The sequence below is a fragment of the Mesocricetus auratus genome, unplaced genomic scaffold, assembly GCF_017639785.1.
Source record: "Mesocricetus auratus isolate SY011 unplaced genomic scaffold, BCM_Maur_2.0 Super-Scaffold_100006, whole genome shotgun sequence".
Taxonomy (NCBI): domain Eukaryota; kingdom Metazoa; phylum Chordata; class Mammalia; order Rodentia; family Cricetidae; genus Mesocricetus; species Mesocricetus auratus.
Window position 1 is genome coordinate 53,657,845 of NW_024429190.1, and position 26,278 is coordinate 53,684,122.

The 26,278-nt window shown below is 44.4% G+C and overlaps 1 long non-coding RNA gene across 1 annotated transcript; it reads left to right on the forward strand.

The window, feature by feature from the left end:
- LOC121140696 lies at nucleotides 1–26,278 on the forward strand. Its single transcript, XR_005877621.1, has 4 exons — nucleotides 1–39; nucleotides 410–448; nucleotides 22,122–22,288; nucleotides 26,077–26,278. It is a non-coding gene; the product is annotated as an uncharacterized LOC121140696 (long non-coding RNA).

Genomic DNA, 26,278 nt, shown 5'->3' on the forward strand with positions numbered 1-26,278 from the left:
GCTCAACTGGATCTGTGCTGTGTGAAAATAGTTACTCAGGTAGTTATGGGACACCCGTCACCATTGTCATTCTCTCTTCCTGGCTTCCAGCAATTAATTTCACTTAACAAATATCTACTGACTGTTGACTATAGAACTGTGCCAGGACCGTGGGATCCATGTGACAAATACAGTAAGCTGGCTTTAGCTCTGGTACGGGAGACAAACAACAAACAGGCAGCATTTATTACAATTATGATGCTAATGAAACATTAGCTTTAAGGACCTCTGGCTTGCATAGCCTGCTCAGAAGGTCCTGAAGGGACTGAGTCACACTTATGGGGTGTGGGAGGTAAGCTAGTAATTTATTCATGAGCTGTGTTTTGTAACATTGGCAAGAAGCAATATCTTTGTGTATCCTTTCTTATAGAAGGTGCCCCACGTGCATAACCTCCTGACTGATTGCAAGGTAAGGAGCTGTGCATAGATTACTACCTGGGGACAGCCATGAAAGCTGCATTTGGGCCTTTTGTGGGAAAGCAACTGTGAACCTGTCTGCAGTTGCTGTAAACAAACAAGCTCTCATTTGCCTGTTTTCTTTCACAATTGCTCCAGGTTTTCTTATATGCAAATCCAAGTTGATAACGCTCAGCTCAGGGGGTGGCAGAGAAACTTCTCCATTACTGAAAAGTTAAATTCAAAAGTAGACCGAGGAACAGACACAATGCTTACTGAGAAGGAGCCTGCTCAGTCTGCGTGGCTTCCTTGCCACGGAGACAAAGAGAAGGGACGAGAAAAAAGAATGATTTTCCAAAATGGCATTGAGATTATTCAAGGCCAGTTGAATTAGGACCTGAGTGAAGTTTTTTAGTTAAAAGTGCAGCTGTGAGGAAATGAAAAGGAAGGCATAATGGGAGGCCCCCTGAGCAGGCAGGACTGGGTATGGAGGAAGGGGTAAGGGGCATCCCAGGAGATCACAGTAAAACCACAAAGCAAACGGTGGTAGTAGCTGCAGAGCAGCCATGACAAAGATGGTGGCACCATCCTTCTCTCTGTTGCAAAAACAGCGGTAAGGGTTGGGAAAATTGAGTCAAAGAATTTAAGGCCATTTTACAGACTTCTGCAGGAAGCTCAGGTGATCTGGGCATAGATGCCTTGGGAGTGTGTTAGGTTTCCATCATTATGACAAAAATCTCTAAGACAGATCAAGGAAGAAATGTTTTTTGTTTTGTTTTGTTTGGTTTTGTTTGGTTTGGTTTGACTGGTTTGGCTTTTCCAGACAGGGTTTCTCTGTATCTTTGACTTTCTTAGGACTCATTCATTAAGCCAGGCTGTCCTTGAAATCACAGATACCCACCTGCCTCTGCCTCTGGAGAAATGTTTACTTTTTAATCTTTAAAAGATATACTTACTAATTCTTTGAGAATTTCAATGTATTTTGAGCATATTCACCACTGCTCTTTCCCTTAGTTCTCCCGAGATCCTCCTCCACCTCCGTATCCGCCTCCACTTCAAGTTTTGTTAATAATGCGTTGTGTCCAATGGCGCCCAACATTTCCTGAGTGTAGACTGTCTACCAGAGCATAAACTACTTGCCATGGGCCATACCCTTAAAGAAAATGGACTCTCCCTCCCTCAGAAGCCATCTACCTTGGTTGGGGTGGGGATCTGTAAAGCCCTCCCACTCTATGCTGGAATGCTCACTGGCTCGCTCTTCTTCTGGTGTTGTGCAGGCAAACATGACTGCTGGGAGCTCATGACTACATCTTCTTGTCATGTCCAGGACTGTTTCCCTCCAGTCCTGCCTGATCTCTGACTTTGACAATTTTCTACTCCCTCTTCTCCAGTGGTCCCTGAGCCTTGGGGCAGAAGGTGACATGGTTGTCCCATATAGGGAACACTTCTCTCCACTTAGCTGTAAGTTTCTGCATTGACTACCTGCCACTGCACAAAGAAACTTCTCGGATGAGAGCTTTGAGCTTTCCTAATCCATTTAAATGTTTGCTATTGTTACTACGTTTGTGTTTGATGTGTGTGTGAAAGCCTTTATATATCATAGTACACATATAGAAGGCAGAGGACAACCTTGTGGGCTCAGTTCCCTCCTTCTACCTTTCCAGGCCTCCTGGGACTTACCTAAAGTTGTCAGGCTTGCACAACAAGTGCTGTACCCAGTGAGCCATCTCACTGACCCTGAATTTTTCATTTTGGCTCACATTTTGGTTCAGGATTGTCTGACCCTATTTCTCTGGACTACGGTGAGGTAAAACATCATGGCAGGCAAGTGTGGTAGAGGAAACTACTCAACTTACAGTCATTGAGAAACAAACACAGAAAGAGCCAGCATAGTGGTGCTTCATTTTAATCCCAGTTGTGGGATCTCTGTCAATTTGAGTCCAGCCTGGTCTACATAGAGAGTTCCAGGACAGCCAGAGTGAGACCATGCCTTGAAAAAAATCTCTCTCTCTCTCTCTCTCTCTCTCTCTCTCTCTCTCTCTCTCTCTCTCTCTCTCTCTCTCACACACACACACACACACACACATACACACTCAGAGAGCGAGAGAGAAATGGGCTAAGGTCCCAATATTCTCTTCAAGGCTGTACCCCCTGTGAACTACTTCCACCAACTAGGCCCTGCTCCCTAAAGTATCCCCTGCTTGTATTCAGGCATTTGTTCTGGTCTGCCTTTGGAGTTCTGACAGGATAAGCCCTCAGCTGCTGCCACTAATAGCAGCATATCTGCATATTCACTATGTTCCCGTTTAAAAGGACTCTGCCCACCTCCCATCTCTCTCTTTCTTTCTCTTCCTCTCTCTGTCTGCTGTTCCCCACCTCTCTCTGCCTCTCTTTCCTCTCTCCCACTGCTGCTGTCCCCAGAGGCAGACCTCCCCATCCCCTCTCCCTTTTCTATGGCCCTTTTCCCCTAAAAACCTCTCCACTTGAATTCTGTTTCATGGCATCTTTCTCTCTTAAATGACTTTTTAAAAATTACAGCAGCCCCACCTTCCAATAGCACCATCATTAGGACCAAAACGTAAGCATATGAGCTTTGTGGAGACATTTAAAATCTAAATCACATTAGTAAGTAAAAAGCTACTTTCTGCTAAAAAACACCATCTTCTCTACAAGGGACAAAAACATGACCACAGTACATGATGAACACTCTTAGGAGGTTAATTGTGTTCTCCCAAATTCCTGTCTTGAAATGTCAGCCCTTAACATTTCAGACTGTAAGCCAGGATGTCTGTGTCATGTGAGAGAGTAGGACCTAGACACACACAGAAGGAAGACCATATGAAGAAGCACAGAAAGTGTAGTCCCCAGACCATGCAGAAGAAGGGCCTCAGAAACACAAACCCGACTGACCCCAGTATCTCAGACTGTGAGAATAGATCACCACTCTGTGTATCAACATTTGTTGTATTTGTTACAACAGTATTAGCTGACTAATACAAACCAGTATGGATGTCAGTGTTATGTCCATATAGTCATAGTAGAAGTCTGAGTCCAAAATGGCCCCACAGAAAAGGAACCGTGGTGAGCCTAGACAAAAACAGTGTTCGTTGCCTTCCTGGGGCCTCTGATCCATGTGTACATTGGATGTTACAGTTTTGCCTTAATGCAGTGAAATTCCACTATTTCTCTGTTAGCAGGAAGAGGTTTGATACGAACTTTCATGGTTAACCTGAATATAAAGTGGTGTATCTCATTTATGGGGTTTATTGTTGTTTTCTAAGAGAGCATGACTTTAGATGACTCAGCAGTTTCTCTCCAAGGAATTTTGCCCAAGAGAAATTTTTTGAAATGCTGTAGAGACATATATGCAAATGACCACAACAGTTTTATTCTTAATAGCCAACTAAAAGCAATCTAGATGTCAATCACTGAGTGAATGAAAAATGAACTGTAAGAACTAATCATTGCTATGGGAAGGAACGATTGTTTTCTTCAGTGGTATAGCCACTGGCAAGTTGCCCATCCTCATGTAAAGAACTCCTTACCAAAGTTCCTGAAAGCAATTCTGATTAAATTCACTGCTTCCCCAAAGGAAAAAGGGGGGCATTAAAACAGAAAGGGACTAGCTGGGAAGAGGGGGAGGATCAGTGAGAGTGGGAGAGGGTAAATGAGGGTAATGGGAGTAACTATTATCAAGATATATTATTTACATGTCTGAAAAGGTCATAATGAAGTATTATCCATAATAAGTATTCTAATAAAATCCACTTTAAAATGTAGAAAGAATAGTGATATAGTCCTACAACAAAATTAAAGTAAAATATATCAGTATGCATAAATGTCAAAGTCCTGAGCTATATGAATAAAGTCAGACACCAAATGTTTCAACTATGATAGTATTTACATGAACATTGATAAGAATAAAACACTTGTGTCATAAAACAGATTATGGTTGTTAGGTACTAAGAGTCAAGGAAAGGAGACTGCAGGGGGATGGGATTAGTTTGGGCTATATATATTTACATTGGTTGATGTGCTGGATCATTTAAATATATAACATGCACATTATGTACATACATACACACATCTGGGGTATTAAATTGACTGTGATACTTATTTAATTTGTGGTGTAAGACATTGTATATTATCAAAACTCATTAAACTCTCCACTCTTGGTAGACAAACTAATTATAAATAATATGGTCCACTAATGCTGATCTGATGGATCAATCTGATAATCATAGAAATGAGAAGAAAGGAAAATAGCAGAGGCAAAAATATTCAACAGTTGCTTTTGGCAACCATATTTAATGATGCTGGTGTCCCTATTGTTCTGAAGTAGTTATGTGTACAATGTGGGGTCAGCCAGGGGTAACTGGGGATGAAGTAGTCTTCTTATTCCAGCATCTCTTGTGTCCTTGAGAACCAACAAACAACTATTCACATGGAAAAAAAGAGAGAGGTTCAGAGAGTAAGTGAAGCTGCTGCACACCAAGCTAATATAGGCATACTTATGGGAGTAGATGGAGTGTTTTGTCAACTAGAACACCATGGAAACAACAATCACATGCGATCAGTGAGCATCCCTACTGCACAATCTCTCATCTTGGAATCCCACTAAGATTTATCAGAGAAATGTGCAAGATGAGCTCTGATGATCTGGCCTCCTCCTGATAATGAAGAAGTTATGAAAGACAACTGAGGTCACGTAAACAGTATTCAAGGTTGATGTAAAAAAGCCCATGGCCCAGAAAGAGATAAATGAGCTTTAATAAGGATAAGGCTTACACTGGAGGCTATCAAGTATGTTCAAGTGCATACACTTAGCATAATGCTTCGTATTTTAATTGGCAGGGAATCAATAGTCCATTGCCTTGAAAACTGGGAAAATTAAACATTTATCGGATTGTTTTCTCCTTTATGAATTCATTTTGGTACCCAGAAAACAGTTTTATAAGGGTGCCTTTATAAAACTATCTCAGCTAATGAATTAAATGAACCAAGAACATGGAACTTAGACTATATGGTCTAGCACCTGGAAAGAAATGTGTAGATTTGGATATTTGGCATCAGCACTTGCAATCATCAAAACAGAAGAATAAGACCTTTTGTCCATGATGATGATATAGTCCTGCTAAAGGGATGAAACCTAAGTTTGACCTGGACCCAGTTACTAAGTTATGGGGGAAAGAATAACAGTGCTTGGTGTACAATTAGTAAAAGCCAATCCCCGGGAACCCTGTGATAGTTGTTAGTCAGCCCAGCAGAGGTGTTGCATAAAAGAGGATCCTGACAGAGAGAAGTCAATGGACTTGAAGAGATTAAACAGTATTTCAAGATTTTTAAAATGTGGAAGACAAACCCTGGTGGCTTGATTGGTAGAAACATGATGTGGTTACTACAAAAGGCAAGACGCAGCTCTTATTTGGAGTGTGTAATGGCATGGATTGTGTCCCTCCAGATTCTTGTGATAAAGCCCCAACCCTCAGGACTCAGAGCTTGTGTACATTTGCACCTGGTGTCTTTAAGGAGGCCAATGATGGTGGAAGAAGTTCATTAGGGTGGACCCTGATTGCCTATGAGCAGTGTCCTCACAAGGAGAATGACCTCATGAGGTGACATCTGCAAGTCAAAGATAAGGGCTTCTGAAGATTAAACCCACTGCTAGCTTCTCTCTTTAGTCTGCAGAACTGTGAGAAATGTGTTTGTGCCATTTAAACTACACAGTTTGTGGTATTTCGTTACAACAGTCATAGCAGGCTAGTTCTGATGAAGAGACAAGTTGCAATTGGGCAGGGCACAGTTGGAGAAACAACGCTTAAGTGACTGATAAAGTTTCATCTGCTGTGGTGCTAACAGGAGTGCCCACTCTTTAGTGACTCCTAACCTCCTGCTGTTTCACGAGGTGTCTCTTTGCCCATGTCTTATTTGCTAGTGCAAATGGTAGAAAATAAGAGTGGAAGATATTTTTATCTTAACTGTAAACAAAATTCATCCAGGCAACTGAAGGTCCCAACTGAGATTAGGGAGGAGTAGAGTTTTTTTTTAAAATAGAAATGAGTGCATTTCTAGCATGATGATTTGAATGAGAATGGCCCAGTATCCTCATGTTTGAATACTTGGTTCCTAGTTGGTAGGACTGATGTGGCCTTGTTAGAGGAGGTATGTCACTGGATTTGAGATTTCAAAAGCCCACACCATTCCCAGTTAGCCTTGTGCGTGTGGATCAAGACGTGAGCTCTCAGCTGCTGCTCCGGTGCCAAGTCTACCTGCTTGTTGCCATGCTCCCTACCATGATGGTTATGGACTCTAACTCTCTGAAACTGTAACGCCCCAATAAACTCTTTCTTTTATGAGTTACCTTGATCATCGTCATGTCTTATCACAGTGGTAGAAAAGTTACTAAGACATCTAGCATACTTCCTGCATAGGAGGTATACAGGAGGGGAAATGAACAGAAGAGATGTTGTCATAGAATAGGAGATAGTAGGCGAGGGTTTTGCTAGAACATGATTGCTTACGAGCTGAAGACTGTCCAGACTAGCTGACAGCAACATGAGAGTTAGCATTTTGCTATTCTCTTTCTGTACTGCTTCAGTTACCTTCATGTTAGAAAGAAATAAAAGAAAAGAGAAGAAAAATCCTGGCATTATAGGCATGCACCAACATACATGATTTTTACTCAGTGCTGAGGATCACACCTAGGACCTTGTGCAAGTTAAACAAGAAATCTACCAACTGGGCTATGTCCCCAGTCCTGTTTCTTCAGACTTTTTGTTTGCTACACGCCTTATGTGGGTTCCCAGACCTAATGTTTCCACACCCAGTCTTAGTGTTTCCAAAAGAACAGTGAAGATGGTCACTAGCTCCATTCTCTGCCCACCAGGATCTGGGAGGGCGTGCTTAACACATGGTTCCTGAGCTGGTACCAGGGTTCTATAACAGTTCTGTCTTTTTCAAAGAAACTAAACTGCAGGCCAGCTCTGTCACCAGTATACATCTATGGTTTTTTTGTTTTGTTTTGTTCTGTTTTAATTTTAGTCTCTTTGTCCTGATAATATGGACAGCTCTCTGATATATACTTGGAAACTTTTTTCCTAACCTAGCAACATACATTTATGACACTGAGCAGTAGTGTGGGGTATGAAGCCAGTGGCTTTCATCAGACTTTTAGGAGATGTCTCGTGTATAGGCAAAGCGGTCCTGCTGCCACCGTATGTGGTCCATAGTCTCTAGGGAAGGTTAGTCTGGAAGAAAGCATCCCTCATCCATGCACTGTTCACCTATCACTGACATTTCAAAACCCTATGATGGAAATTCCATCTCCTGGGTGTGTGCTTTGCCTATACACTGGAGCCAAGAGAGTATCCCCAGCCTTCTAGGAGTGTTACAAAGACTTTGACAATAGCTGAATCAAAACTCCAGTCCAACTACAATGGCTATCAAAACTCTAGTCCAACTACAGTGGCTATCAAAACTCCAGTCCAACTACAGTGGCTATCAAAACTCCAGTCCAACTACAGTGGCTATCAAAACTCCAGTCCAACTACAGTGGCTATCAAAACTCCAGTCCAACTACAATGGCTACCAAAACTCTAGTCCAACTACAATGGCTATCAAAACTCTAGTCCAACTACAATGGCTACCACTTCACACTCACTGGGATGACAATAATCACTTTCAGGAAAAGAAAAAGAAAGCCAGAAGCTAACAAAGTGTAGGTGAGCATGTGACTCTGGTGCACTTGTGGACTGCCGGTTGGAAGCCATCGGAGATTCCTCACAATGTTAAACATAAAATCACCATGTGTCTCAGCAGCAATTTCACTCCTAAGTATGCAGGCTAAACCTGGAATCAGGAGTATGAACAGATGCCTGTATATCATATAGCAGCTTTATTAATAGCAGGCAAAGGGGGGGGATAATTCAACTGCCCACTGCCAGGAAATGGATAACAAAGCATGCCATGTTCACATATGTGGTGGAATACTATTCTACCATGAAAAGTGAAGTTTTGATATGCTCTGTGTGATACATGCTGCAGCATAGGTACGTCATTATGCTCAAATGAAATAAATCAGATATACAAGGACAAATACATGATGTCTATGAATAGGAACATTCATACTGACAGAAAGCAGAATGCAAGTTACAAGGATCTAGGGTGAGATAATAGAGAATTATAATGCAGATATTTTGGCCATAGGCAGTGATGATAGTTTTACACCACTGTGAACATTGTCAGACCACTATGCTTAAGATGATGAAGTGAGGGTGGGAGAGACAGCTCGGCAGTCAAAAGGCCTTCTTGTGCGTTGAGAGGACCTGAGTTTGATCCCTACCACTCACATTGGGCAGCTCACATGCCTGTAACTCTAGCTCGAGATTCAACACTCTCTCTGGCCTCCTTAGGTACTGCACACAAATGCATAGAAATGCACACATGTATGTATATATGTGTTTTTAACAGTGAAACAATGTTCCTTCCTTCCTTCACTGATGTATACAAGCATTCAAAATGTACCGATTAATGGAGTATCATGTACTTTTTCGAGACTTGTATATATGCACAATGCTTGAATCAGATTAAATATATGTGTGACCTCAAACATTTGCAACTTTTTGACGTTTTATTGGAGACAGGCTGGCCTAGAATTCATGATTCTTCTGGATCAGCACCCCCAAATTCTAGAGTGACAGTCATGTGCCATCGTGTCCATCTGTCATATCTTTATGAGGATAAATGTCAAAGTCTTTTCTTTCTTCTGCCTTTAGAACTATATTATACACTATTTTAATGATGTGTATTTTTACCATCACAAAAACATCACTTTAAAACAAAGTCTAGTCCCATACCCAGAATAAGTAGCTGTATAAAAATCTGTGTTTGCATTGTGTGTTTACTTTTCCTTTGTGTGGTGCTGATGATGAAGAAAGAGACTCATGCTTGCTAGTCATGTGCTCTCTCATCAAGCACCACTCCCTGCCCCACAGTAGACACCTCGCCTTTAACGTTACTGCCCCCCAGACAGCTGCAACCATCTGGACTGATGCATGCTGGGCCTGGGTCTCTTCCTATCTAAAAGTGTGAAACTCATCACAGTTTCGTTCTGTTACTGTGACAAAATGATCGGGCCAAAGGCAGGTTAGGGGAGGAAAGGGTTTATTTGGCTTATACTTCCGGGTCATAGTCCATCAATGAGAACCCAAGCAGAACTTGAGGTGGAAACTGTGGAAGAATACTGTTTGCTAGCTACCTCAGGCTCCTTTTTAGCAAGATTGTTCATACAGCGTAGGACCACCTACTCAGGGAATTGTACAGCATGCAGTAGGCCCTCCTACATCAATTAATAATCAAGACAGTCCCTTACATGCAAACCTGATAAAAACCATTACTCATTCGAGTCTCCATGCCCAGATTCTAGAAATGTGTTCAGTGAGTAGTAATTCAGGGCTTGCTTTTTGAGCATGAAGACTCAAGTTCAGAACCCCAGCATCAACACGAAAGCCAGGAATGGCATTATGCACATGTAACCCTACTACTGGGGGTGGGGGACACACAAGCAGATTTTAGGGGCTCACTGAACAGCCACTTTAGTTGAGACAGCAAGCTCCAGGCTCAGTGAGAGATGCTGTATCAAAGAATGAGGTGGACATGGGGGCTGGAGTGACCACTCAGCAGTTAAGAGCACTGGCTGCTCTTCAGAGGACATAGGTTCAATTCCCAGCATTTACATGGCAGCTCATAATTGCCTGTAACTCCAGTTCCACGGCATCCAACATCCTCACAAAGATATACACATAGGCAAAACATGAATGCACATAAAATAAAAATAAATAAGTAATTTTAAAAAATGAATTGGAGATTGAGGAGGATGTCTGACATCAACTACTGGCTTCCATATGCATGAACATGTGTGCATGTGTACACACACAAACACACACACACACACACACACACGCGCAAGTATATAACACACATATATGCAAGCACACACACATAGTTAGAACTGGAATTTATATCACAAGAGTCTAAGTAAACCCCCACTAGCTTAAGGTCAATGAAACTGGGTTGAAAAACACAACCAAGAAATCACCCCTGAAGCAGAGAAAGGTTTACTGTGGGACAGGGTCGGCCTCATGTACAACCATAAGCTGCCCTATTCATGTCACACTCTAGGACCATGTGCTAAACCCAGCGCCACAACGTCACAAACATGTACAAACAATCCCTACCCCAGCCACCTTCCCACATTCCCAGAGAATGTGACAGCTGTCTTTTCCTTGGATGGTGCTGTTACGGCAGTAACGCTAACCTTTTTCTACCCAATCTATACTCCTTCCTCTTCTTCTGAGGCTGCAGCCTTCCAAAAGTAGATGAGCATAAAGTGGGACTAGAAGGAGGAATAGAAGCAGCAGACAGTAATGATTGGTATTCTTGGGCATCTTGATTAAAAGTTAAAGAGAAATCGTGAGGGGGAAGGAGAAACTAAGGGTCCTAATTTTTCACCTGCCACATCTCCCTCAATCTCGGGTTAGCTGGATAGTTCAAGAGGAAGAAGGAAATTGAGTTTGCTTTTCTGGAGCCTCAGAAAACAAGAGCAGGGTGATGTGGACACATTTAAAACAGTCTGGGGAGGCAGCTCAGTTTACCTGGAAATTTACTGGACAAGCATGAGGGTCTGAGTTGGATCTCCAGAGCCCATGTCAGCCCAGACATGCTAGCACACATCTGTAATCCCCCTGTTCCTACAACTTGGGCTGGAGAGAAGAGAATACTCAGAAGATGATGAGGTAGCTAGTATGGAGGATACAGCCCCAAACAAGACATCTTGTCTCAAACCAGATAGTTGGTGAGGATTGGCACACACACACACACACACACACACACACACACACACACACACACACGCACACACGCACACACACACAAATGCATGCATGCATGCACGTGCAGACACAAACACAAGTAACTGGATGTTTTTTGTCCCTCCTGTCAGTTTCTGCAGCTGTTCATGCAATAATACTCTGAGGTTTCATATTAAATATGGCCAATGGCTCAGACATATTACTGGATAGCTCTCTCTTAGAAATTAACCTATTTTTATTAATCTGTGTGTTGCCACAAGGCTGTGGCTCACTGGTAATGCTCTGGAATGTTCCTCCTTCAGCACTATATGCCATCTCCTCTGACTCTGCCTTCCTTCTCTCTGCATCTTTATTTGGATTTCTCACCCAGTTATATTTTGTCTGGCCATTGGCCAAAACAGCTTTATTCACCAACCAGTAAAAGCAATGAATATTTGCAGCACACAGAAGGACATCCCATGTCACTCACACATGCACACACACACACACACACACATACACACACACACACTGTTCTTTTTTTTTTCAAAAAGGCTGTAAACATTAGTCATGGTCTTGGACCTGACCCACTTGGAACTAGCCTTGGAGATGCCTCCTGATTAAAGTTCAAGGCATCATGATACATGAGACCTCAATTTACGTCACGTGGCTCTGTACTCCAGTCCTCATCATTCCAGCCTATACCCTTGTCCCTGACTTGTTCCAGTGATTCTTTCCTTGGGGTTGCAGAAAGGGCCTTTTGTAACCACATAATCCACTCTTCTTTTCTTCTATGGTACAACACTAGTAGAAGGTGAATGCCCACCTTCTACTAGTAGAGAGATAGTTTGGTAGTTAGGTGTGCATATTGCTCTTGCAGAGAATTCAACTCCCCATACTCACATCAAGCTAACAACCACCTGTAACATCAGCTCCAAGGCATCTGACCCGTCTGGCTTTTGTGGGCACTTGCACCCATATGCACATACACATGACCCTCTCCCCACATACACACTAAAATGAAATAAAGTTTAAATCCTAAAAAAGGTTGGAAATCCAATTGCCTTGCTAAAGATGCCATCTCCTAGCTTCCCTTGCAGCTATATCTGGTCATGTGACTAGGTTACCAGAAATGGCATTTAAGTCAAAGTCATGACCTCAAAGGAGCTGAGCATGTTTTCTTCTTACCCAGTTCTATCTCCTTCTCTGCAGGAAAGAATCCCAGTGTTGAGAAACACAGAGCAACTGTAAAAGGAACATTCATCTCTGATGATCGCAGCACTAAGATATTCTTCTCTAGTAGTTTCTTCTGCCCTACATACCATCCTTATACTAATAACAGCTCAACTTTCCTCAAGCGCAACATATAAACTATGTACAAATGAATCAGATATGTGTACTATACTCTATTTGGCACAGCTGTACTTTAATGTGCAAACAAATCACATTAAAATGCAATGTCTTGTTGAAATGCAGAGTGTTTCAGTAGGTCTGGGCTGGGAGCTAAAATTTGGTATTTCTAACAAGCTGTGATGCTGATCATGTTGATCAGACCGCACGCTGTGTAATGAGAACATAAAGCCTGGCTGCTGAGAGGTCCCTGTCACCGCTCCACTCTGAGTGTGCAAGTCTTCCCAGGCACCCATAGAACCTGAGAGTTTTCCCCAGCTTCTCTCTTCTTGCTGAAGGTCTGTCACCTTCGTGGTGTTCCCAACTCTCTGCATCAGCCTGTGCTGACTCGGGTCCTTCTTAGGTCCAAGGTCAGGCTCTCAGGCAGATCAAACAGTATGGCCAGATGTGTGAGACCAGACAGCAGACAGCTGTAGTAGTGTCAGAGCATCACCTCCAGGTTACAATATTAACCCAGAGGATGCTTCTCAGTGAGGACTTCCCGGCCATTTTCTCAGAAATTTCAACCCCACAGTGACCTCCCTCCCTTGTTCCCTCTATATGCCCTTAGGGGAACTCCTTACAGCCTCACATCATGCATTTGATGTGCTTACTTTATTCACTGCCTGTCTCCTCTCACTGGAATCTCAGCCAGAGTCTGTCTATCGAGTGGTTGCATAACAGGAAGCTCATCAATGCACAAACAGGGATACTATGAAGACATTCCAGGCAGCCTGGTGATGCATCTCACAGACACCAATCAGGACCAAGGAAAACAGACCCAACTGTGGCCTTTTGGAAGCACAGCCAGGTTGCCAGGACAAGTTCTATAATTCTCAAGAAACATCAAGATCTCAAACAGTTCTGCTACTCACCCTCAACCATGATCTTTCTCCTCATTTCTGGAAATCTAACGTGTGCCTTACATTACCTTGTCAACAAGTCCATAGGGTTAACATTACTCGTCCCTTTTTATTCATGAAGACATTGAGGCTTAGTGACTGGAGATCTGTGTTCAGGAAGAAAAGTCCCACTCTAAACTCAATTCGACTTAAGCCTAAAGACATGAGGCTTGTGTATGGGACTCCCCAGAGCAGACTGGGGTTTCTAGGTGAGGGCCAAGTGACTCTAGTTTTCAGAAGGAAAAGGCCGAAGAGGCTGTGGACCAATATGAGTTTCTTCTTCCTGGATGGACTGTGTGCTGGTTAGTTTTGCACAGATGTGACAAAAATGTTACGGAGCAACTTGAAGGATGGGAGATTTGTTTTGGCTCATGGTTTTAGAGGTGTCAGTCGGACATGGCTCGGAGAGTGTAATAGAGCAGATCACGCCACAAAGACGGGAAGTGGAGATGGTGATAGGAGGCATTCCCCAGGGGCCCACTTCCTTCTGCAGGCGCCCACTTCCAAGCTTTTACAGCTTCCTGAAATAGCATGGCCAGGTGCAGACCACAGATTCAAACATGAGTGCTGCATTTTGAATTCAAATCATCATTGATTCTTTTCTCTGGGAAGTCTCACACATGCTGCCTTTTACTTACCCTTAGGCCCATTCTCCAAAGGAGCCCTTGGGTCCCTGTATTGGTTTGATTTAGAGCAGAACAGTCTAATGGCATCCACCTGTGTTATGTCCCTTCAACAGTTTGTGACTCAGGCTACTAATGCTAGCCCACTAGGCTACCCCTAAATCCTCTTACCCTGTAAAACCCTATGCAGAAGAATGAGTGAAGATCGTGGCTAAGAGGACCTGCCCCATGGTGGTCACCCCACACACTTCCCCTGTACATTAGGGAATATGCCTTCATCCATGGCAACTTCAGGTCACAAGAAACATCTTTAAGCAGGCAAAAGTATAAAGCAGTTCTGAGAGCTTCTGAGCCTGTGTGTGCAAAGGGTTCCTGGGTGGTGTTCATTTCCACACTATTCCACAGGTAACATACAATTCCACTGATAACATACTGGGGGCAACAGCCCCTCAGGATTCCCACCTGGGAGGGGCGGGGGAGGGTTGAAGCAGAGAGTCCTAGCACAGATGGACTTCTGGATTTTGGTTTGCTCCCTGCCTCAGGCTATTATCAAAGCTCACACGGGTTTTCAGACACCATTCCACACCTGTGACCTGCACCGTCTGGCTAGTGAGTGCTCTAAGGCCAGACCGCTATGAAAGAGTCTCTGCAATTACAGCGACATGTGGAGAGGGCCTGAGAGATGGATCCCTCTTCCTGAGTGACACAGCCATGCCCTGAATTTAGAAACTCCCTTTCTGAGGAACTCAACACCCCTCTAGACATAATCTCGTTTATCCTTCCAGCTGCCTTCTAGTCCTTGCTGCCCCATTCCTGGAGGTGAAAAGTGATACTGAAAGACGGGTGAGAACATGCAAAGGCATCACTGACACCCAGGTCTCCTGACCCCATCCCTCAGTCCCTCCCCTCAGCCCCGCCCCCTCGACCCCGCCCCTCAACCCCGCCCCCCACCAGGTGGCCCCATTATCCTGATGCCCCGAGTGCCACAGGAAGTGCTCATCCCTTCTCGCAGTTGTCTGAAAAAAAAAAAAAAGACTAGCTGGGAGCCAGGCTAGATTAAAAACACGTAGAATTTAGAATTTCAGGCGAAGTGAAGACCAGCTTGGACAGAAGAGCACAGGAGAGGGTGATGGTTTCCCACCCAGTGACTGGGGCCTCAGTGGCCCTCAGCACCTGAAAGCAGAGGCGTGTATTCCATCTCAGCGTGAAACACAGCAAATGATGCCGCATGATTCACGAGCAAGGATCAGTGCCACACTTAGTGTTCAGGGTTCACTGGTTTTTGAAATATTCAAAACACAGGCAGATGGTGCAGTTCAAGCTTGTGCCTCCTCAGTCACGGCTGCTCAGGTGTCTAGGCTGATGAATACGGAATTGGGCATGGCAGTTGTTTGAGTTCATTTTCTGTTGCTAAAAAACACAGTGCCTCATACTGGGTAAGTTATACATGTAAAGGAATCTTTTTGTTGCTTAGGTAATGATAGTGGTGGTGGTGTGTGTGTGTGTGTGTGTTTGTGTGTGTGTTTCTATCTGTCTGTGTATATGTGCATGTATGCACATCTTCATGTGTATGTATGCAACTGCTCATGTCCGTATACTTAGAGGCCAGAAGTCAATCTTGAATGCTGCACCTTAGGATCTGTCTGCACTGGGTTTTGAGAATCTTTCACTGACCTGAGACTTGCTGATTGAGCCCCAGGGATGTGCCAGTCTCTGTGTCCCCAGCACGTGGATTACAAGCACACGCCACCCCACCCAGCCTTTTACATGTGTTCTGGGCATCAAACTCAGGTCCTTGGGCTTGTACAGGAAGCACTTTCTGGGCTGAGCCATCTCTCAAGTGCCAGGTGATGGCCATCTTGCTGGTAGAGTCCTGAGGCAGTAGAGGTCATCATGTGACAAGAGGCAGGGAGTCCTTGAGAAATACAGCCAAACTGGCTTTGATACCAGACCCATTAATTCATTAATCGCATGAATGGGTTAATTTATTCATGCACACAGAGCCATAATCACCTCCTGGAGGTCCCACCTGATCCCTCCTCTGAGTATGTCACCCTGGAGATGCAATTTCAACATGAACTGTCATAGGGCAGACAATGTTCAAACCGCAGCAGAATATTGACAGTGTTAGCAGCTAACCTTGATTGATAGCTTGCTCAGGAAATATGTAGCTGCTCATGAGTGTTATCATATTTGATCCTTTCAGAAAGTTTACAGTTACCATCCCATTTTCCTTCTGAAAGCACTGAGGCTTACTGAATATGGCTGAGGGCTTGTAAGAGGACTCAGTGCACAAAGTGTTTTGCCCTTCATGCTTGATGACCTGAACCCATATGGAAAAAGGAGTGTCCGGGTCACTGCTCTGTTGCTGTGAAGAGACACCATGACCATAGCAACTCTTATAAAGGGAAGCATTTAAACAGGGGCTTGCTTATGGTAGGAAACATGTCAGCATGCAGGAAAGTGCTAAACAGTAGCTGAGAACTACTGATCCATAGGTAGAGAGAAGGACAGACAGACAGACAGAGAGACAGAGAGAGAGTCAGACAGAGAGACAGACAGACAGAGAGAGAGCCTGGACCTAGTATGTGCTTTTGAAACTTCCAAGCCCACCCCCAGTGACACACTTCCTCCAACAAAGCCACACCTTCTAGTAGTACCCCTCCCTGCTGACCAAGCATTCAAATCTTTGAGCCTATCAGCGCCGTTCTTATTCAACCACAACAGTCCACTCCTTAGTCTTCGTAGGCATCTGGCCATATCATAATGCATTCAACCCAACTTCAAAAGTCCCCATAGTCTACAACAGTCTCAACACTGTTTAAAAGTTCCAAGTCTCTTTTGAGACTCATGGAAATTTCTTAACTGTAACTCCCTGTAAAAATCAAAATCAAAAAACAGATCACATACTTCCAACATACAATGGCACAGGATACACATTACTATTCCAAAAGGAAGGAAAGGGAGCACAGTGAGAAAACCCTGGGCCAAAGCAAGACCTGAAACCAGCAGCTCCATGTCTGATATCAGAGTGTTCTTCAGATCGTCAACTCCTTTCAGCTTTGTTGACTGCAACAAGGAGAGGTCCACTGCACAGAGTCGTTCTCTGACCTCTGCACCCACACATCATTCTCCCCCGCCTCTCTCTCTCTCTCTCTCTCTCTCTCTCTCTCTCTCTCTCTCTCTCTCTCTCTCTCTCTCTCTCTCACACACACACACACACACACACACAACTACCACTACTAATACCACTAATAATTAACAGATATTTTAAAAGCATACAGCTGATACTGTTTGCCTGACTCTTCAGCTACTCTGTTGTTTTAGTGCTTCTATCTGGAAAAACTAGGCATTGGTACAGCAGGGAGCTTCCTGTTGGTCATTTTAGCTTTACTCCGAAAGAAAGCCAGTGAAATACCAGTGTCACCACTAACACTGGGAAGCAGACTCCACATCTTAAGTTTTAGTGACGGCTTCCTGTCAGAAGCTCTTCAACTTCTGTTTGAAAACAATCACTCGGAAGTGCATACCTCCGATGAATTCTGCGAAGTTGTAGCACAATCTGATTGTACGTCAACCTCCTGGAAAACAACATTTAACCAAACAACACAGAGAGGTTTATAGGAAGAAATTTATATCGGCTCTTTTCTCATGGTCCTGAGGTCAGGACAGCATCATCCACACCTCCAGGACAGGCACTTCCCTTGTCCTCACTCCCCAACTGGAACCATTCATTTGCACAGGCTGCAGAGGTCTGCCTGGAGGGTGACTTTGGGAAGACTTCATATCATCAGATATCCAAGGATACCCAAGGCAAGTCACATGGCCTTTCATCTGTAAAGCTCAGGCCACAAATCCCTCTGCTATTCCCAGACTCGCTGATCCTGCTAAATTTTGAAGCAAGAGGCCATGTCTTGACTGATGCCCTTCTGTTGTTTCTGTTTCCTTAGTATCATCCCTCTGCTGCTTCCCTACCTTCTGAGAAGACTGGGAACAGAGAAATAGACCTATGCAACATCCCTTTTTCTTGTCAGACTAAAGGCATCATGAGGACAAGTGCTGAGTGTCTCTTGTTCAGCAGAGTATCCCACACACCTAGCTGCCAGCCACTAAATACATGTAAAGATGACTAAATATCCCTGAAAGGGTAAGTGACCTCAGGGACACTGCACTAGTCAGTTTTCCACTGTTATAACATACACCAGAGATGATCGGCCTATGAGAGAAAAGTCCATTTTACATCACTATCTTGGAAATTGAGGTGTATGTACATACTGTTTTCTAGGGTCTGTCATATGTATTAGGAGCAGACCAGGGAGTGGTTACATGATGTGCTCATGCCAAGAAACACAATACAGGCATTAAGGAGAACCTGAGGAAACTGGGGATGGGGGTGGGGAGGAATGCCTTTAATCCCAGCGCTCAGGAGGGAGAGGCTGGCAGATCTCTGTGAGTTTGAGGCTAGTCTGGTCTACAAAGCAAGTATCCAGGAGAGCCAGAACTGCTACATGGAGAAATTCTATCTCAAAAAATAAAACAAACTGAAATCGAGTAGTTTGATATTTAGATTTGCTTTTTAAAAACAACTTGGAGGAGGTGCTGAGGAAATGGTTGAACAGTTAAAAGCACGTGCTGCTCTTGCAGAAGGCCTGGGTTCAGTTTTTAGAACCCACATGGGTCTCACAATCACCTGTAACTCCAGCTCCAGGGGCTCCTGCTCCCTCCTCTCACGTTCCTGGGGATTGTGTGCACATGGTATACTTACATATACCCAGGCAAAACACTCAAAAAGATAAAATAAAAATAAGCAACTTTTTAGTAAAAATGCTTTTCAAAGTCCAAGGCTTTAGTAAATGTCCTAAACAGCTTGGTGTCACTTGTATTTAAAATTGTATTTCTGGTCGGGTGTAATGGCATATACCTATAACCCCATTCTCTGGGAAGTAGAGGCAGGGGGATCAGTAATTCAAAGTCATCCCCAGCTATGTACCAATTTCCAGACCAGCCTGTATTACAGAAGACCCTTCTCAAAAGCAAAACAAAAAAGACAGAAAAAAATGTGCTTCTATACATTTACATATGTGCAGAGTCATGGGAAAAAGTCTGTCTTAAATGATCTTTCCAAACATGGCGATCTCTGGAAGTATAAACTGGAAAATGAGTAGACATGAAAGGAGTCTTTTAGCTTTCAATTCATATTCCTTTGCAATGCTTACGCTTTTAAAAATGAAATTGTACTATAGTTCCAGCAGCTCAGAAACTCAGACAGAAAAACTGTTCCAGGCCAGCCTTGTTATACACAGGAACTTTGTCACAAATAGACCCCAAGGAGCAACGTGAGATTGTATTCACACGTTTTCCATGGATTATGGATTATTTTTTTCATATTTTGTATTTATTCATTCATTCATTCATCCATTTATTTATTTGTTTATTCATTTTTATTTTAACACAGGGTCTCTCTGAGTAGCCTTGGCTGACCTGGAACTCACTATGTGATTGAAGCTGCCCTTGAACTCACAGAGATCTGCCTGCCTCTACCTTCCAAGTGCAGAGGTTAAAGATGTATACCACCACACACAGCCATTTCTAATTTCTGAAAATTTTAAGTCAATACAACATACCCAGGAATGCCTCCCCTCTAACAGGTCCAAAACACAAGAAAATGGTACAGTATAACCAGCCTTCCATATCCAAAGTCTTTAGATGCATTGGTCTTGACAGTCTCAGATCAAAAGTACTTAGGAGAATTCTGTTGCTGACAGGTGTGGTGGGTTTGGCTGTGTTTTTTATGCTGACCATGAAGAATTTCCTCCTCCTTATCCACTAAACACTCAACACAATCACAACATTGGTGGCATTTATGTTGTGTGAGGATATTATCAGCAATCTCAACATGATTAAAAAGTACAGAGGAGGGCTTAGAGGTTAAGAGCAGTGGCTGCCCTTTCAGAGGTCCTGAGTTCAATTCCCAGCAACCACATGGTGTCTCACAACTATCCATAATGAGATCTGGTACCCTCTCTTGGCCTTCAAAGATACATGCAGACAGAACAATGCATATATAATAATTAAATAAATCTTTTAAAAAACATGACTATGAAGATGGAAGTAATTTGATTGGTCACATTTTCATTAAAAAATACAGAGGAAGCTGTGCATGGGTTACATGTAAATAGGACAAAATTTTATGTAAGAGTATTGGTGACTGCAGATATTGGTGTCTGAGGGTTTATGGAACCAGTTCCCTAAAGACATTGGAGGTTGTATATTAATTTGAGAAAATTAGTTATCTAGTCTGTTGCCATAGCCAGAGGCTCTTAGGCATAAGCAATACTTAGGAAGAAAAAAATCATTGTCTTAAATCCTGTTAAGTGAAAATTATTGAAGGCCATTGTTTTGGAAATAGCAACCAAGTTATTACCTACCCTTCAGAGAAATCAGGAAAGAGCCAAATTTTCCCCCAAAGGCCAGTTTTAATCAGCATGATAATTAAGTTCCTTCCATTTAATCCTTACAAAAACGTAGCCTAATGTTAGCAGATTATTTTCTGGTGTTCTGTCTTAGCCAAGTCCTACAAGAATAGTATCTAAACTGACCCTTTTACTGGCTGTGAAAACAGTCCCTCACTCAGCTCTTTGGGATACTATTTCATAGACCTAAGTACATCCCCATTCCAGAACGAGAAATCAAGCCAATTAAGATCTTACCAAATGTGTTGTAATTTTGTCTTTTGATAGTCTATTCCCCGGAAACAGTCTGGCTCAGAGTCATTGGCTACCTCATGCTAGGGAGTATGTTCAATCAGGAGCAATGCCCAGGAGTAGCGATAGTGCCACAGGGAACAGAGAGACTGAACTCTCAAGGCAGTTACTGTGGAGGCTTCCATCATATTCCTGGCAATGCTGCCACTGGAATGTTCCAGCAAGTGTCCCTTTCCTATCCAATAGGCATTTAGTTGGGGCTGCTTCAGGGTGTAAGCATGCCACTGAACAAAGCCATGCCACTGAGGAAGTAAGCCAAGACTTCTAAAGAATCCTAGTTTGGACAGGGGGCTTGGTTATTCACCGTAGAACCACTCTGCCATCCCTAGCTTGACCTAGAGGGTGACAGCTGGACAAGGGGCATTGAAAGAGCATGGCTTGAGGCAAAGGGATCTCTTTCCTGGTACACTGATATCCAGCAACACTTTCCTGAAGGAAGGAATGATGGCTATCAGCCATGGCCTAGGCTCCCGGAATCTCAGGTTGCTGAGTCCCTGTTTCCAGGTAAGGGGTGCCCAAGGCTGAAACCCCACACAAGGTAGAAGTCACCTTAGTGAATTCTGGGCACTGGACTTTGATCTCACCCTGTTGCAGCAGTGTGAAGAAGACCCTGGGGACAGCCGGGAGTTGGCAGTTTTCCAGGAGATCGTCAGAGGAAGAGAAACGCAATAGAGGGCCAGGATGCTGCTGTGTGTTCAGAAGGCAGTCCTTGGGGAAATGGTACCAGTGCCAAACGCAGAGCTGGAGGAGTGAGTGTGTGGTCTAAGGTGCTCCTAGTGACTCTAAGAAGCCACGAGACTGTTGGTGGCAACTAGTATGAAGCCTCCAATGTCCTAGGCTGGTGTTTCTCAAGCTGCAGTGTGAAGACAGACTACCTAGATCTTGTTGTGATGTGGATTAGGCTTCCGACTGGAAAGAAATTTCAAAACTGTTTCTGCCTTCTAGTTCAGGGATCATACCCACAGTAGCTGAAGTTTGAGGGGGGAAAACCGATTGTAAATGGGTAACACTGGGTTAGGTCACAGTTGTCACCCGTCACAGTCCCACCCCCATTCCTGATTTGTGTGGAGCCCTGGGCTAAGGGCTTTAACAAACTTATTGATTCTTTGGCAAAAAATCCCTCCAAACAGCTACCTGATACCCTCCCACCCCCATTTACAGAAGGACCAGAGCCCAAGGGAGACGAAGTTAGCAGCTGCTACGTGATGAAGCCAACTCTGCGATCGAGGTCCTCAGAACCCTGGTACTGATCTTTTAGCCTCTGTGAAGAACAGGGACCCTTTCCTGTGTGAATCTGCCTTCTGGAAGGACCAGTGCTGTCTAGCTTGGTGAGGAGAGAAAGGCTTGGGGCGGAGGGCGCTGCTAGCGCTTGTCTAGCATGTAGGAAGTTTTGGGTTTGATCCCCAGCACCAGATAAACCAGACTTGACTGGCTACACAGTGAGTTGGAGGCCAGCGAAGGACCTCTCTGGTCCTCATCAGTGTGCTCGAGGCCAGGGCGGTACCGCCCCGGTGCTGAACCACAGTGGGCAGTGGGCCCTTGGCAGCTATCCCAGTCTTCCGCAGCTAGGGCCCGGGCGCCACCTGCTTGGCCCCAGTTGCCGGCCCTCTTGCAGCTGCGCACTCATTGCTCCCAGCAGCTCCTCTGCAAGCACCCGCATTCTCAGACCTCAGCATAATGTTGCTTAGCTCAGGCTTGAAACCCAACCTAAATTCACCCCCTGGGCATGCAGGCACAGGCGCCAGATGCTCTTCCCAAGCAGAGCTGGGGTAATGGGAGGTGACAGGCTGTGCGTGGGGACCTGGAGCCAGGGGCTGAGATGCTGACAGCCAAGCACTCCTCCTTGGAAGGAGACCCGCAGCAGGAAGGGGTGGAGCCACGCACTGCGCCCCTTAAGGGCGCGATCACATACCTTCAAACTTCACTCTTCGCTCTCTGATGTTCCACTTCCCTCAGAGGTTCATTTGTGTAGCTCCCCTTCCTCGGGGAGGGGTCTCCAGCATCACCTTCAAAGTCCACTGCAGCAACCCCCGATATCAGGCTTTGTGGGAATTTTCTGGGGAGGAAAATAAATTGAGGTCACGCTGGCAACAACAACAACAAAATTCCATTCAGCCCATTCCCTTCGCCCAGCCCATCTGGCACCTTTGTGGGAATAGAAAAGGTACTTCTCTCGGGCAAGTCAGTGAACAGGGTCAGGACAGGCAAGGGAGGAAAGCGCACAGCCAATGAAAGGGCTCCTGACTTGGCGAGATGGCCCAGCTTTCAGGGTTAACTGGTGCCTAAGGGCGGTGAACAACAGATAAGATGCCAGGTCGCTTATTCTCCTTTTGCCTTTTCTTCATCAACTGTTAGCTGAAAACCTATCCCCGCGACTTGGCCCTCCTACCCTCTGCGGCTACCCTCTATCTCCCTACTGTAGGAACCCAAAACCGAAAGATGAGTAAAATGCTATCCCTGACTTTGAATCCCAGGGAAGAGGCAGACAAGTACATGGATAAACCCACCAGGGTTTCTGATGTTTAGGGCTCAACTAGGATAAAGTAAGGTTTCTAATGTTTAGTGCCAAACCATGATTTAGACTTCACACAGGACTCAGACCCTTGGAGTCTTTCCCTTTAAAGCCCAACCCAGTAGCGAAAGAGTCTCAGGACAAACATTCTCCATCCACATCCACAGTCCCTGCTTTGCTGTAAGGTACAGAGAGAGAGAGAGAGAGAGAGAGAGAGAGAGAGAGAGAGAGAGAGAGAGAGAGAGAGAGAGAGAGAGAGAGAGAGAGAGAGAGAGAGAGACCTTGGTTATCTCAGTCTTTCCATTGCGTGTCTGGAAGAAGGTTGAATGATTTTGCTTTATTAGGGCATCTGAATGGGGCCCATTGAGAGGAGAGGAGGAGACAGAGCGCCAGGGTTCTTTATGGAGGGAGGCTAGAGTGAGCGTCTCGGGTACTTATATCTGTTAGGAAAGGTATTGGGAAAATCTCTACTCTGGAACACAGCCCACGCTCTCCGTTGCACTTTGCATCTTGAGCTGCCTTTTAAATTGTCACAGGTCAAAAGCATAAGTGCTAGAGGTAAGGGAACCCCTGAGAATAGAAAACCTCCAGTATTCGCACTGCTTCTAGGGAGCTCTTGGGATCCTGGACCATGGAACCAAGGATTTGGGATATTTCAGCCAAAGCTGGAGAGCTGGGTGCCCCAGCAATGATGTCTGGGCATCTGTTGGACATGCTTTCAGCTCAGGGTCATGTTGAAATACATAGAGCAGTTCAGCAGGTAGAGGGGCAAGGCTGGCTGGCTAGGAGGCAGCAGGGAGTGACAGAGACTTCACTGCAGAGTGCAGGAACTATCCCAAGAAAGCAAGCCAACACGCTAGACAGTCGCATAGAAGAGAAGCCAGAAATGCAAATGGCTGGGGGAAAGAAAACAAAACTCATCTTAAAAGAGAACTACCCTGGTACAGTACTTGCCTACCATAGATAAGACTCTGGGTTTGTGAACATCAATACTACACAAACTGACTGACGGGGTGGGAGAGGGTTCACATGACTGTAACCTTAGTGCTTCGGAAGTAGAGACACAAGGATCAGAAGTTCAAGGTCATTCTTGGCCTTATAGTAATTTTGAGGCCAGTTTAGATTACATGAGACTCTCTCTGTGTGTATACAACTATATATGTATATATGTGTATACAACTATATATGTATGTGTGTGTGTGTGTGTCTGCATATGCACACACAAAACTCAGAAAATATTTTTGATCCTCAAGAGTAGGACAAAAGATGCCTTTAGCTGAACGGTGGGGGAATCTAGGTTGAAGATGGACAAAGTCAGGGACAATATTCCTTTTTAGAGTATGTACTGGTACCATTGGCACTGCTTAAGGAGATGGGAAGGAAAGGTCTGGCCTGTGAGTCCCAGACTGGGCTGTAGCTCTGATCTGTTGTGGATTGTCCATGTGACTTCATGAAATAATTTACAATCTTGGGACTTACTCTCACTCTTCAAATGGAGGTATTTAGTAGGGCTCTCTTGATAACTGGAGATTCCATGTATGGAGGGGACAGAAAGTTTGAATAGTGGAACAATAATCTGCTTTCCAAAAATATTGAATATATTTGTCATGTGTCTGTGAGGTATGTTGAATTGAGTATGGAATTCTTATTTCCTCTACAAAAGTCCACGTGAACTCCAAAGGCCTTAATAAAGTCCACCAGAGAACAATGCTTTTTTGTTTGTTTGTTTGTTTGAGACAGGGTTTCTCTGTGGTTTTGGAGGCTGTCCTGGAACTAGCTCTGTAGACCAGGCTGGTCTGGAACTCACAGAGATCCACCTGCCTCTGCCTCTTGAGTGCTGGGATTAAAGGCATGCACCACCACCGGCTAGCTGAGAACTGGCATTTTTGTAAAGAGAGGCGGGTCCTGCCGCAGGTGCCTTGTGGCTGCATGCATGAGCAGGTGATCTGGGCTCTGGAAATGGTAGGAGAGGAGCTGGCAGTTTGCACTGCTCCAACTGCACCCTCACTGACATTTGTTCGATACTACCCAGCTATCGCAGAGGAAATGCGGGTGGGTCCTGCATCCTTTATCAGCTGAAACCCTGAGGAAAATCTGCGGTAGGATGTCACAGATGCTCTGAGATGAAATACAGATGCTCTGAGATGAAATGATGTCTCCCTGAAAATTCATGAGGCATGGCCCATTGCCCTGCTGGTTGGCAAACCGCCTCGTGCTGCATCAAGACCCCTGTTTCCTCCCTAAGGCCACTCAACTTTGGGCTTTATCCTGATCTCCAGGACAGCTGAGCATTCATTGGGGACATTGGGGGTGTTATCTGGGGGTCTCATGATCTGGGAAGGTTTGCTGGTAGAGGTGGGTGGGGGGCACTAAAGCAATCTTGTTTCTAATTTAAATAAAAAAAAGAAAAAAAAAACAAGAAACAACCCAAACAGAGCGCTGGGATTGAGTCATTTTAGGAGGCAGCACTGTTTATGGAACATTTCGTCCCTGATAGCTACTGTCACATTCTAGTCATTAGACACATTTACTCGTGGGTTGTAGAAATGACTTCCCATGGGAAACGAAGGCAATTCCCTTTTCAAAGGATGCTTTGTTTTCCAGGAGAAGAAATCGAAGCATGTGACAGTGAGGAGACCGAAGTCTGAATCCCCTGTTGAGCTAGTCCTGGTTGGAATCCACAAGGCACGGGCATATGAAGAAATAGCCAGGAACTGATGATGTTGATGATGATGATGATGATGGTGGTGGTGGTGGTGGTGGTGGTGGTGAAACCACTTATTGAGCACCTTCTGCATGTCTACAT